Source organism: Cicer arietinum, chromosome 5 (genome assembly GCF_000331145.2).
Source record: "Cicer arietinum cultivar CDC Frontier isolate Library 1 chromosome 5, Cicar.CDCFrontier_v2.0, whole genome shotgun sequence".
NCBI classification, from domain to species: domain Eukaryota; kingdom Viridiplantae; phylum Streptophyta; class Magnoliopsida; order Fabales; family Fabaceae; genus Cicer; species Cicer arietinum.
In genome coordinates, this window is record NC_021164.2 from 16,461,907 (window position 1) to 16,476,111 (window position 14,205).

A 14,205-nucleotide genomic window follows, 5' to 3' on the forward strand; every position below is an offset into this window, starting at 1 on the left:
ATTACAAAAACCTTTAATGAAAATTTCAAACTAGATTAATTACCAATAAATTTAATTAATTACCAATAAATGCAATTAAAAGTATTTTTTACCTTATGTACAAGCTGATGATAGTAGCACTCAGCTCCTTATGGTTGAGAAGTTCGTATGTGTGCTCCTTTTCGAGAAATTCTTCATACTCATCTCTGAATATAGCTTTAGGAGCAGTAGGGACCGATTGTCCCCAATCCAGTTTTCTAACTGCAACTTTGGCAGCTTTATTACCCTCCAGCTTTTGTAGTTTGCCAGCTCTAATACCCTCCAATTTTTGAGGTTTGCCGGCTTTATTTTGCTGTACGGGTGGTTTATTTGATTGAATCTGAAAAAATGAGGTTAAATGTTAGTTTATTGAATCTGAAAAAATGACAAACCTTAGGGAATAAATGTGACAAACCTTTTCGGGCGATGTAATTGATTCGTTTCTGGGAATCATTTTATCATTTCCTTTAGGCTTTTTCAGCATCTAAATATAAATGTGAAATTAAAGTTAGGAGCGGAAAAAAATCAGCAATTAAATATACATATCAATTAAACATACATTTCAATTAATTAAATATACCTTATCGAGGGCAACAAGATGTGTGGTCCATGCCACATAACTACCAATTGCTTCGCCCAAAAACTTCATATCTCCATCGTTGTCCAGTATCAGCAACGATGCAGTTGGTTCCAAAGCAATAATTGGTGATACTTTGACATGGCCCGCAGGGATCGGTGTATTGTGCAATACTTCTCCCGAAGTATTGTACAATTTTCCCTTTCCGACCTTCCGATGAGTAGGGGAGGATAAGTACATCACACATGGAGTGACACCCTAAATCAATGGTTAAAACATAAGTATGGTTAATATATAAGTATATTTAATACATAAGTAATTACATAAGTAAGTAATTAATTACCTCAGGAAGACTTTTGAGACCGATGTTGCAACTCGCATTTTCACTCTCCATTTGTATTTCACGTTGGAGCTGACCCGGGAGTTGCTTGTCTTTGTTCGTCTTCACCAAAAGTGCCACTTGCTCTGTAAGGAGTTTGAGCTTCTCTATTACTTCCTCATTGGATGGATTTTGGTGCTTCTCTTGGGAAAAATAGCTTTTAGGAGTTACGCCAAATCCTTTCCCCCTAACCCGACCGGAATACTCAGGAAAATTAAACACTTTACCCAGAATGTCCCTGCAACTAGCTTTGTTGCCCTCTTGATTTTCAGAACTTTGTTCGATAGTCTCCCAAAATACAAGTAGGATTAAAAAGATAAGTTCAATATCATTTTTAAAATACAATATTAAAAAATATTGAAGTGATAAAATACAATATTAAAAAATATTGAAATGATAATATACTTACACAAAGTTCTATTACTTTTTGGACATTGTCAACCACTCCGTCCTTATTTACACGAGCTTCCTTCCACAATATATGACGACCCAACGGTTGATCCGATTGGGTGTCTTATCGCTATTCGTTAAGATCATAAACAAAATATTAGTTAGAAACTATAATTTATAATACAAATTACTTCATTATATAAAAGTGATGTTTAATTAATTACAAGTTTTTGCTCAAGATGTGCATATCCCATACGTGATTTTTTGTATGGGTGCGTCGAATTTCTTGCCCTTTCGCGATTTGCCTTACTTATATTCTATATAAAAAAATAGCAATCGTGTAAAAATTTAAAATATGAATAATAAAACACAAATGCTAATAAATTAATCACTTACGACAAACGCGGGGTCCGAACGTTTGGATACAAATGCACTCCATTCATCATTTGATATATAATGTTTATATATTTTTGGAGCTTCAGCATTTGTGTTTCCTTCTCTATCTTTTAGATAGAAATTAGAGAGGTGAGATCTAAATCCCCGATGGATTTTCCCAACAACTCTCAATACGTAACTCTTTATCCCCTCATCAAGAACAAAAGAAGTCTGCAAGCGAAATAAAGATATAGTTTGAGTAAAGTATTTCAATGAAAAAATTATAAATGACAAAAGAGTGGATCAAAAAAGTTACTTGAATGTCATTCCATAGTATATTTTTGGCATCCTTCAATGCCTTATCTCTCCAATCATCAATTGTAATTGGGATATTTTGATGAACAATAGCCTCAATGTAACTTACAAACATTGAGTTGTTTGGGTCGATTGGTTGACCACTTTCATTCTATGCAACCTAATAAACTCATATAGTAAGTACATGCTATTAAAAAAAGATAAAAAATAAACAGCAAACAGAGTATAGTATACCTCAAATTTAATGTCATTGCTCCTTTATGACCTTTTGCATTATAGTTGCACCATGTTTGACTTCGTTTTCGTAAGTCTTGGTGTTGACAACTTCTTCATTTTGACATTCTAAATCTTTGGTGGTATTCATTTATCTACAACAAGTTCAACATACAGTTTAGTATAACTTCAACAAGCTCAACATGCAGTATTCTAAGTACATATCGGTATCAGTATATCTTAAACAAGCTCAACATGCATTTTAGTGATAACAAAAAATTTATAACATCAATACCTAAATAATGAGGGTTCGAAGAAATACATTAAACAACAGAAATAAGGGTTCGCAGAAATACGATTCGCAGAAATATGGTTTGAAGAAATACGTAATGAGGGTTACGTATTTCAATGAAAAGATATTGTGTGTAATGGGAGAGATGATTGTGGATGGAAATAAGGTTTGAAATGAGGGATATGATCGTGGAAATAAGGTTGGTAATGGAAGAGATGATAGGGTTTGCAAAGGAAGAGAAGAACGATGAAGGTTGAGATGATAGTGAAGTTTACGTAATGAAGCGGAAATTGAAGCGGTTTACTGTTATATATAAAACCCTTTTACAGCGCTTTTTTATAATCCTTTTACAATGCTTATTGGAAAAGCGCTCTAAAAGGCCTCCTTATTTTATTTTTAAAAAGGCTCTTTTACAGCGCTTGTTGGAAAACCGCTCTAAAAGGCCTCCTTAAGTTACTTTTAAAAAGGCTCTTTTACAGCGCTTTTTCCAAGAAGCGCTGTAAAAGACCTCTTTGTTTTCTTATGTTATATGAATGTTTTTTTTAATGCCTTTTACAATGCTTTTTCAAATAAGCGCTCTAAAAGTCCTCCTTATGTTATTTTTAAAAAGGCTATTTTACAGCGCTTTTTCCATGAAGCGCTGTAAAAGACCTCCTTGTTTTCTTATGTTATAGGAATGTTTTTTTTAAAGCCTTTTACAACGCTTTTTCAAATAAGCGCTCTAAAAGGCCTCCTTGTGTTATTTTTAAAAAGGCTCTTTTAAAGCGTTTTTTCCAAGAAGCACTGTAAAAGACCTCCTTGTTTTCTTATGTTATATGAATGTTTTTTTTAAAGCCTTTTACAACGATTTTTCAAATAAGTGCTCTAACAGGCCTGCTTATGTTATTTTTAAAAAGGCTTTTTTACAGCGCTTCTTTGAAAAAGCGTTGTAAAAGAGCTCCTTGTTTTTTTATGTTATATGAATGTTTTTTTAAATCCATTTACAACGCTTTTTCAAATAAGCGCTGTAAAAGGCCTCCTTGTTTTATTTTTATATTTAAGGCTCTTTTTCTATTCAGTTCAGTTAATGTAAATTACCAATTTATATTCAGTTCAGTTCATGTAAATTACTAATTTATATTCAGTTCAGTTCATGTAAATTACTAGTTTATATTAAATTACATGAACTTAGTATAAAATACTCAAATCAAGCTAAATATAAGCGGAAAATAAATTAATCAGAAAATCAAATACATGGCTGCTTATATAAAACAATTAAACATGTTCAAACAATTAAATTTACATTAACTCAGTTCAGATTACATGGCTTATATAAAACAATTAAACATGTACATTAAGATGCCCTTCTTCTTTTCCTGGTGGGATTCACATTTGTTTGTCGATTTACAATACGAAACGATGGATTAATCCAAATTCCCTCATCATGATCATCTCTAAGATATAAACCATCATCAGTTGAATCAATTTCATGTGGTTGTTGTGATGTTGCAAATAAAAGATCATTACCAACATCTTCATCATTATTGTTATCATCACTTATTTTATTGGTCGATAGGACAACAGACCATTTATCATTAGAAGGATCAGTGACATAAAACACTTGTTGAGCTTGCGACGCTAAAATAAAAGGCTCGTCTTTGTATCCCACCCTATTAAAATCGACAAGCAAGAATCCTGACTCATCAATCCGAACGCCATTATTATTATCGACCCACTTGCAACCAAATATGGGAACACGAAACATTGTGTAGTCTAACTCCCATATGCGCTCGATAACCCCAAAATATGATAGATTTGCATATATTGGGTTTTTGTCTTTTGCACTTGAGACATGCATCGCTTCAGCTACGAGAGTGACTCCACTATTTTGCATAGTGGTCTGATCATCTTGTTCTTTGGTATAAAATGTGTAGCCGTTAATAACATAACTAGTGTAAGAAAAGACATGTAAGCTCGGACCATTTGCTAGCCACCTCAATCTATTTGAAATTGATCCGGGGTCTATATCAAATTTTGACATTATGTGATTTTTTAACCATGTTACAAAACTTCGATTGTGCTCTCGAGTTATCCAATTTTGATTCCTATTCATGTTTAAACGAGATAACTGATCCATGTGTATTGTAACATACGGTTGAACCTCATCATCATTGTGCAGAACATGTGTATTCTGTCCTTTATATATTCAGTAGTCTCTTTCCAATTATCCATTCTCCTGATATTCTTACCGAATGACGAGACATGGGAAGCCCTATGGATTCAACATTGGACAGATATTCAGTACAAAATTCAGCAGCTTCTTCAACAATGTACCGTTCAGCAATACAACCTTCTAGTCGACTTCTACTTTTTACGTACCCTTTTAATATTTTCATATATCGTTCTATCGGATACATCCATCTCACATAAGCTGGCCCACAAAGTTGTGTCTCCTTAACTAGATGAATAGTAAGGTGAACCATTATTTCAAAAAATGAGGGTGGGAAATACATTTCAAGCTCACACAAAGTAACAACAATTTCCCTCTGCAATGTCGATAATTTATGAGGGTCGATCACTTTACTACAAATTTCCCTGAAGAAGAAACATAATCTAGTTAAGGCTCGTCGAAATTTTTCAGGTAAAATGGAACGTATACCTATTGGTAGCAAATGCTCCATTAGAATATGACAATCATGGGTCTTCAAACCTTTTAACTTGAGGTCTTTCATACAAACCAAATTTTTAATGTTTGAAGAGTATCCTTCTGGAACTTTAACTTCGTGTAGAAATTTACATAAAACATTTTTTTCCTTTCTAGATAGAGTTTGAGCGGCTGAAGGTAGATATGTGCGATTTTCTTTCTTTACGAGACCCAATTCATTTCTTATTCCCATATCGACCAAGTCCAATCTTGCATTGATGGCATCTTTAGACTTTCTTGGAACATTGAGTAACGTACCAATAACATTATCAAATACATTTTTTTCAATATGCATCACATCGAGGAAATGTCTTATATACAATGACTTCTAATATGGAAATTCAAAGAAAATTGACTTTTTCTTCCACCTAGTTTTCACCAGCTCTCCCGCAAAAGGTTTGCCAAATTTATTGGTCAAACCTTGTACTTTTTCAAGTATTTGATATCCAGTCGGTGCTAAAGGAGCTTTACCTTCCTCTGATTTTCCATTGAATGCATTTCTCCACCCACGATACTGATGACTATAAGGTAAAAATCTATGATGTCCAAGAAACACATTCTTCTTACAATGTTTCAATCGAATCCAATTTGTACTCTCTTCACATATAGGACATGCACACTGACCTTTAAAGCTATATCCTGATAAATTACCATATGCTGGAAAATCATTAATTGTGCCGAACAACATAGCCCTAAAATTGAAAAATTCTTTCTTATACCCATCATAAACTTCCACACCTGTCTCCCACATGATTTTGAAATCTTCAATTAAAGGAGTCAAGTATACGTCGATATCATTCCTCGGTTGTTTGGGTCCAGAAATTAACAGAGACAACATCATAAACTTATGCTTCATACATAACCATGGAGGTAGGTTATAAATCAACAAAATCAGAGGCCACATGTTGTGTGAGATGCTTTGAAGACCATGTGGTTTCATTCCATCAGTAGAAAGTGCAAGTCTTAGATTTCTTGACTCTATCCCGAATTCAGGATACTCGTGGTCAATTTTTTCCCATTGTGGGGAATCTGCAGGGTGTCAAAACATTCCATCTCTAATTATTTCATCTGCATGCCATGTCAAGTGTTTTGAATCTTCTTCACTGCGATACATGCGCCTAAATCTTGGTATTATAGGAAAATATCACACGACTTTTGCTGGAGTAGATTTTTTTCTTCTTATATCGAGAGACATTGCATTTCGGACACGCCTTTAGTAATTCATATTCGTTTCGAAATAAAATGCAATCTTTAGGACACGCATAAATCCTTTCATAACTCATGCCAATATAACACAAAATTCGTTTAGCATCGTAGGTTCGACTGGGAAGTTCATTATCATCTGCCAAGATATCTTTTAAGTGTGTTAATAATTATGTGAAGCTTTTATCAGACCATCCATTACTCGCTTTTAAGTTGTACAACTTTAATATCGCCGACAGTCTTGTGAATTTAGTACAACCATTATATAATTCTTTCTCTGCATCACTCAACAAACTTTCAAACATTTTAGGACAATCTCGAAGATCTTCTTCAACTGCTTTTGCAATCTCATCAACTCGGTCCGGCTCATATGTATCTGTATCGAAATCAGTTGAAGCATATGTAGAACTATTCTCAAAATTAATGTTTCCTTTTTTTTTCTCACCATGTCTTATCCAACATGTGTAGCTTTGATCAATTCCATTACATACTAGATGTCCTTCTAATTCCAATTCCATTACATATTAAATGTCCTTCCAATTCATCTTCTCTAACGCGTTTTCCAAAACAACATTTTAAACCAGGACAAACGACTCTATTTGGATCTTTTGCATTCTTCACTGCAAACTCAACAAACTCCTTCACTCCATTTTCATACTCTTTTGAAAATCAATTGGCAGACATCCATTTCCGATCCATATTATATGATCACCTATATAAATACAGTTACAAAAATAATAAGCTACTAAACATATCAACAAATTTCAAAAAGAAACCAATATCAACATATCTAATATTGGAAAATGGAACCCAAGGTCCATTATTATGTAACAATTTTAAAACAAAAAAGATTTCAAAACAGAACAGATCAGCAAATTTCAAAAAGAAAATATTTAATATGTAACAATTTATTAGTTTTCAATTATTAAAAAACTAAAGATTATAAGCTACTGAACAGATCAACAAATTTCAAAAAGAAACCAATATGAACATATCTAATATTGGAAAATGGAACCCAAGGTCCATTATTATGTAACAATTTCAAAACAGAAAAGATTTCAAAACAGAACAGATCAACAAATTTCAAAAAGAAAATATTTAATATGTAACAATTTATTAGTTTTCAATTATTAAAAAACTAAAGATTTTTTGACAACAACAAATTAATAAATACCTGAGACAATGTAGATGGCCGCACAGTACGTAGAGGATATGAGGGTTCCCAGAGTAGAGGTGATGATGGTTCGTAAATTTGTTTTTATTTATTTAAAAGTAAATGATTTTTATTTAAAGCGCATGTCTTTTACAGCGCTTGTGGAAAAAGCGATGTAATAGGTAATTTAATTATTTGAAAACGCATGTCTTTTGCAGCGCTTGTGAAAAAAGCGTTGTAATAGGTAATTTAATTATTTGAAAGCGCGTGTCTTTTACAACGCTTGTGGAAAAAGCGCTGTAAAACATTATGTGATGGCGCTTCAGTTTACAGCGCTTGTGTACAAGCGCTGTAAAAGCCTTGTAAACATTATGCGCAAATGCTATATGACCCTACAACAGCGCTTGTAAAAAAAGCGTTTTTTTCACAGCGCTTGTCAAAAAAGCATTGTTATAGGCTCCGTTATTTTTAAAATATATTTACAACAACGCTTGTATTTAGTAAGCACTGTAAAATGAGCGCTGTAAAATGTCATTTTTGGTGTAGCGGGATATGCATCTTTGTAGAAGTTGCCTTAGTGGCAATTTATTTTTCTCATTGGTGTGGAAGTTGTCTTAGTATCAGGTTTTATATCTGAATGATATAGTTTTTAGGAGCATGCTTTATGCATAAGTGCATATGTTTTTTGTTATTACTCTGAATTGTTTGCGTTTAATTCATTTAAATTGAAGTTTTTATATTTATTTGTTGTGTTATTTTTCTATATGTTTAGCTTTGGTTTGATGTAGATCATGAAAATAACTAACCCTTTAGGTATTAATTACTTCAAGCTTATTCAAGAATAATTGTTGTGATGTATGTCGATGTGCAGCGAAAGTGGGGTGAAAAATGAGTTTTTAAGACTATATATTAATAAAATATGTTGCAGTGTTTCTAATTTTTATTTTAATCTTTGTGATTGACTTTTTAAAATTACTAGTACATAGCTGAGTTTTCTTCCGTTAGAAATAATTGGAACATCGTCATTTTAAATTATTATAATTTTTATGAATTTGTTTTATAAGGCTTTATCTCATTTTAGTGCCTAAATATACATTTTTTAAATCGTAGTAAATAAACAATACTGTTACTGTAGTATTTTGGATAAAAATTTGGGACGTTACACCAAACACCATGTTCATACTAATTCGTAATCACAAAATTGTCAACTCTCAGTATGAATTCCACAATATGCACCAGAATTTACATGTGTGTGTGCGTGTGTGTCTCAATCAAGTCTCAATATCGCATGCACACATAATCATGTTGAACAGTCAAACTCTATCAATCATAAAACAAGAAATCCAACAAGTAGTGCACTTTTGTAAAATCATAACTTCATTCGAGAAACAACAACACTTAAACACACATTATCCATACAATAACAATTAGCACAATATTTCACAAAAATCAAGTATCATGCAATCTTGACATAAATTAGTTTGCATCAATTTTGTAGGTTTCTAACTCATCTTTTAGTCCTCCCTGTTACCATCCATATATTCTTAATTAGTTATAACTCAATATGGTTCAATCGTATGTGGTAAGCCCGAAATGAATCTATGGGAATTATGGCATTCCCGTTCATTCTATATTATTTTATACTCATAAAATCAAATGTTCTCTCACTTGTTAAATTGATTAAAGATTTCGCCCAATACAATATCCATCACCATGTATCTAGAAAATTAAAATAAAATATACATTATAACATTCCAAAGACAATCATATAAATTCTCATAAACTACAGTATTAAAATGATATTGCAACTACATAATACATAGTCTATAAAAACATCCTATGATGTACTAATACACCAAATAAATTACAAATTAACATAATACAACTATATATCCTTAACCTTTGAGCTTGAGTCCAAGTCTCAAGTCCTCTTATCTACTAAAATACATAAAAATAGAGGATGAGATAATAATCTCAATGAGTTCTATAAAAAGGGGGAGGGAAGTTCAAATGAATTTCCTTAAATGCAAATTCAAGAATTACACGATTATGCAATTTTGTTTCAGAAAAATAGTCCTTAATTTAACTTCCTTTTCCTTAGAGTATGGAAAAGGCCTCCTCAATTATCTCTATGTAGATCACCAAGATAATTGAGATCCTCTTGGTAAGGTAGGTCTTCACCATGACCTCAATCAGCGTCCAAGTTGTTCTTCCCTTACCTATGTTTCATTTTTGAAACAATCCTCATGTCCCACTATAACATTTCAAAACAATGCATATTATGACATTATGTATATTAAACACACCAAATTATCACATCAAATACAATTAATTGATTAGCTTTAACATAAGTAATTCAAAAAAGTACATCAAGGTTAGTCTCAGGTTAAATATGAGAGGGGAGTTTTAGTTAGAGGAAACTCGATCAAAGGAAGTTTACTTATAGGAAAAACTTGATCAAAGGAAGTCAATCGAAGGAAAGACACGATCAAAGGAAGTTCAAGTTAGAGGAAAGACTTGATCAGAGGAAGTTCATGTTAGAATCAGAATAGATTGTCCAAAGGAAAATTTCAGAGGAAGTATACATGGAATATTCATAGGGAAGGTTTAAAAGGAGTCTACTATAAGATATAATGTTTCAAAATGAAATTCATATTCATGTCATGTTTTATGATTCATTTAATGGGATGAGATAATAATATCTATGAGCTCTAAAAAGGGGGAGGGAGGTTCAAAGAATTTTCCATTAAATTAAACATAAAACATGACATGTATATGAATTTCATTTTGAAACGATCTTTAGTCTTTACTTTTTTTCCCTTAAAGTATGGAAAATCCTTCTCAATTATCTTGACGTGGGTCACCAAGATAATTGAGAACCTCTTGGTAAAGTTGGTCTGGCCATGACCCCAATCGATGCCCCGATTATTCTTCATTTACCTATGCTTCATGTCTGAAACAATCCTCAATGTCCCATCCTATCCTCTTAAGACCATGCATCTCATGACATTATGTACATAATGCATACTTCATTATCACATCAATTGCAATGAATTAATTAACTTCAATATCATAAGTAAGCAAAAGATAATGCATTAATTAATTTTAAGCCAATCATTAGAGGGTAACTTAGTTCGAATAAATATTTATACAAAGGAAGACATTGGGTTAGAGGCAATCTGAGATGAAGGATTGGATTAGAGGTTTCCCGATCAGAGGAAGGACTGGAATAGAGGCAACCCAATTAGAGGAAAACATGGATCAAAGACAACCTGATAGAGGAAGACTTGGATTAGAGACAGCTTGATCAGAGGAAGACTTGGATCAGAGGCATTCTAATCAAAGGAATTCATGGATTAAAGGCAGTCTAATCAGAGGAAGCTTTAGCAAAAGGAAGACTTGGATCAGAGGCAACGCGAACAGAGGAAGACTTGGATCACAGGCAACCCGATCAGAGGAAGAAACGAATTAGAGGCAGCATAAATAGAGAAGGAAATAAATTAGAGGCAACCAGAATAAATGAAGAAAAATCATAGGCAGCCACAATAGAGAAATAAATAAATCAAAGGTAGCGAAAATAGAGGAAGCAAAATTAGAAGCAGCCAGAATAGAGAAAGAAATAATTCAGAGGACCCCATAGTAGAGGAAGAAAAATCAGAGGCAGCCGGAATAGAGAAAGAGAAATCAGAGGCAAAATAATGGATTAGCGGCATAATAGAACGTTTAGAGGGGGATTAGGGAAACATACTAACACATTAGTCAGAATATTATATTTAACCCTCATTCCTTTAATCTTCAACAAATTAAAATCCACCACTCAAGCATGTGCAAAATGAATGAGTTTTGAAGAACTAAATGCATATTTCATCATTTTCTAGATGTTAAACCTCACAGTTTTTTTTTTCTCTCTCTCAATTTTAAGAATCCCATCATTTCAAACCAAGAAATAATTTCCAATAGTATAAAAAAAATTAAAATTTAGCCCTGAAACCCACATGTAAAAAGTGAGAAATGATAAAGATGATGAACAGTAACCAAGTGTGGTTGTGTGTTATAATGTTTAGAGATAAAGTGGAATTGATGGTGAATGAAGGGAAATGTAGCTGGTGATGAAATAAATGAAGGTCAGAATATGTTGTTGCACTCGTGAGAGAGAGAGAGAGAGAGAGAGAGAGAGAGAGAAGTGGCGTGTTTCCTCTTTTGAAACTTGGACTTGTTAATACTACCAGTTTCTTATTCTAACTTTGATCCTAAATTAAATATTACTAAAAATACACTATTAATAAATAATTAGATCCTACTAATCTAATTATTTCTTTAATCTTGTAAGTATTTCTAAGGTGGTGAAAGGGCTGTTATAGATCAAATGAAAGTTTTCAATAATTCCAAAATGTCAAGCCTCACAATTTTCCTCACTCTCGATTTCAAAGTTCCCATTATTTTAAACCCAGGAAATGAATTTTCAATAGTGAATGAATTTAAAGTCAACCCCAGAAACCCACATGAAAATATGAAAATTAGTTACAAGGAAAAGAACCGACACTCTTGACAAAGAGAAATTTCCTTTAGAGTTGAGTTGGGTTGTGGAAGTTGTCTAGTTTTCTAATTCTTAATACTTCTACCTCTACTGCAATGGATCGAATCTGAAATTTCACGATCTGGTCTTTGTCTTCTTTCAATGTTGCCTAGGACTGTAGACGACTCTAAAGATGAAGGTGAAGGTGTGCACGAGATCATATTGGAGGGAGAAAACCTCAGACGATTACTGCCATTGGAGGATCTTCGGGAGGCACAGAAAAGGAAAGAAATGTTGATGATAAACAGTAAATAAGTGCAAGGAGTGTGTTAGGATGAAAGAGAGAGTGGGGTTGGTGGTGAAAGAAAGGAAAGTCTGGATATACCCGTGAGTGAGAGGGAAAAGAGAAGAGTGATGTATTTTCCTCTTTTGACAATTGTACTTGTTAATACTGCATCTTACTCACCCCAAATTTGAATATATTTTAAATATTACTAGAAAATAATGTACGACGTTTAACAAATTTTTTTTAATAATCTAATAACTATCTTCATCTTATAAATACTTCTAAGGTAATGAAAAGGGTTGTTACACCTAAAAACCTAATTTCAAATGTTGTGTCTTCGTCAACCGTCGTTTCTAATAATCTGCAAAGGTAATAAGACAACAAAACAACCAAATATAAATAAAATCATTAGTTTTTAAAAGGTAAGCGTGTCCCAAACCCACTACTACATGTGGTTTTATTTCTTTATATTATTTTATTTTAAAATCAAACTAATAAATATATTTAACATTAATAATTTAAATAAATTATTAAGACAAATACGCAGAAAATCATCACACTACAACAAACAGACCTATAATAATAATAATAATAATAATAATAATATTATTATTATTATTATTATTATTATTATTATTATTATTATTATTATTATGCTAAAAACAAGAAATTGGAGCTATTACATTATTTATAATTGATAGTGTAAAATTTAATTTTAAATATTTTTAAAATGTGCATAATTGCACCTAAAAAGAGGTGAAGCTATAGATGAGCTTAACAAGCTAATTTCCCAAACTTTACTGATTTTAACGAGTCAAGTTCAAACTTTTTACTGAATATTTGTAGAGATATCAAATGTATTTAATTATAAAAAAAAGTAAATTGCCATACATATAGGAATATTTTTATGTCTATAAATATGAGCATCATGGCCTAAAAATACCAGGGATGGATCATGGGCAAGAAATATATTAGATGTGAGGTGAGAAACTGTATCCAAGAGAGAAGGAATTCAAAGGTCAGTCAAATGCCAATTGAGTACTAGTACAATTAGAACGAAAAGTGCTTCGTGCACTTTAGCATTTTCCATAATAAATCCATTTGTTTGTTTAAGATTTTTTTTTTAAATAATTTTTATAGTATTTTATTTTTTTATAATATTTAAAAAAGAAATTAAAAATAAAGATTAAATTGAAAAATTGATTTAAATAGTTTATCTTAAAATATAATTTTAAATATTTTATTTATTTTCTACAATTCCTTTTGAATAATGAAATTTCAGAAAATGATTAAAATGAAAAACTATTTTAAAAAGCTCTTTATAAAAATTATTTTTGAAATGTATCTTTTTTTTTAAATGTGAGTTTTATCTTATTAAAATGTCTAATACTGAATATCTAAGTTATTAAATGTTAATTTTTTTAATTCGTAACAAATGAATCTAATTATTATTTATAAGTAAATTTTCATAAAGATCATTTTTTTAAATATAAAATAAAAATTACTATTTTAAAATCTTAAACAAACAGATCAATAATAAACAACTATGACTGAAACATTAAACTCCCATTAAGGTACTAACTAGTATAAAAGATGATTATTCCATATATATATATATATATATATATGAAACATTAAAATCACTAACTGAAACTGTTTTACTTTTTTTTTTTGTTTTTAGTCCTTACAAGTTTTGTTCCTTGTACTCCCTTGTTCCCCAAGGTCTTTACCAAGTCCAGCAAAAGAGTAGGAGTAGTAGGGAGTAAAAAACCCCTAATTCAGGCCACTAGTTCAACAAGAACCAA

The 14,205-nt window shown here is 31.8% G+C and overlaps 1 pseudogene; it reads left to right on the forward strand.

The window, feature by feature from the left end:
* Positions 1-12,429, forward strand: part of LOC105851250 (uncharacterized) — a 49,242-nt pseudogene extending 36,813 nt beyond the window's left edge.
* The last annotated feature ends 1,776 nt before the right edge of the window (positions 12,430-14,205 follow it).